The sequence below is a fragment of the Sinocyclocheilus grahami genome, unplaced genomic scaffold (genome assembly GCF_001515645.1).
Source record: "Sinocyclocheilus grahami isolate Dianchi unplaced genomic scaffold, SAMN03320097.WGS_v1.1 scaffold515.1, whole genome shotgun sequence".
Taxonomy (NCBI): Eukaryota; Metazoa; Chordata; class Actinopteri; order Cypriniformes; family Cyprinidae; genus Sinocyclocheilus; species Sinocyclocheilus grahami.
Window position 1 is genome coordinate 908,921 of NW_015505694.1, and position 877 is coordinate 909,797.

The window sequence follows — 877 nt, forward strand, 5'->3', positions numbered from 1 at the left end:
CCTGCCACATTTTTCCAGCAGAAAACCAATTCCTCACCTCTCTATCCACTGAGACATTTTGGAAGAGAAAATCTATGGGAGACATTATGTGTAGTGGGGAAATGTGCCAGCTGTCGCAAGTTTGCCATCAGTTTGTGTAAAGGTTAATATCACATCTGCTGTGCAGTCTGTCCAGCTTGAGGATTCATTTTGCTCTGCTGTGGGACTCAGCAGCCATCTTCTGTGCGAAAGCAGCCTTCCTGGAGTCTAGGCTTGACAGCAAACAATCTGTTTGAGTCTGAGAGGGTGAAGAGGTCACCCAGCCCCAGTGCACTGCTTAATGTGGGCCTGCAGCCATGGCCCTCCAAATGGAGAAGAGAGGGAGAGCAAGAGCAACACCGCTCCATGTTTGGTTTATCATGTCTCTAGTTCTCAAGCAACAGATTTATGTCACCAAGGGAACTTGGTTCTTGCTTTATAAAAACAACATGTGCCTTTTTGCATCGGTTTCTTCCAAGATAGGTGTGTTTTAAATGTTTTAAGCTTAAAGCTGTGGTGTTCTAATCAAAAGGGTTGGATTTCTGTGGAGCAGTTTAATTTTATTTGACTACATTGGTTAGTGTTGGTTGTTTAACTCCGGTCCAGTTTATCTGATCCTTGATATGGATTGATGTTAAGATGAAATTCAGACATTTTATTGCATACAATACAGCAGCCCGCAGCACGAATGTGAGCGGTGTGTATTGATCTAAATATTTCATTTCTTTCATGTCACCTTAATCTTGTACAAAGAACGGTTGTGGTTTGGGGGAGAAAGCTCCTTTTCAAATTAAATGTGGTAAATAAGTAAACGGGGGAAATATGCCTCTGTGCACTCTGCTCCAACCAATTTCAACTT

The 877-nt window shown here is 42.5% G+C and overlaps 1 protein-coding gene across 1 annotated transcript in view; it reads left to right on the forward strand.

Annotated features, from left to right (window-relative positions):
- LOC107554828 (protein diaphanous homolog 2-like) overlaps positions 1-877 on the forward strand; it is a 255,638-nt gene that overhangs the window by 120,532 nt on the left and 134,229 nt on the right. The gene's annotated exons all lie outside the window — the stretch shown is intronic.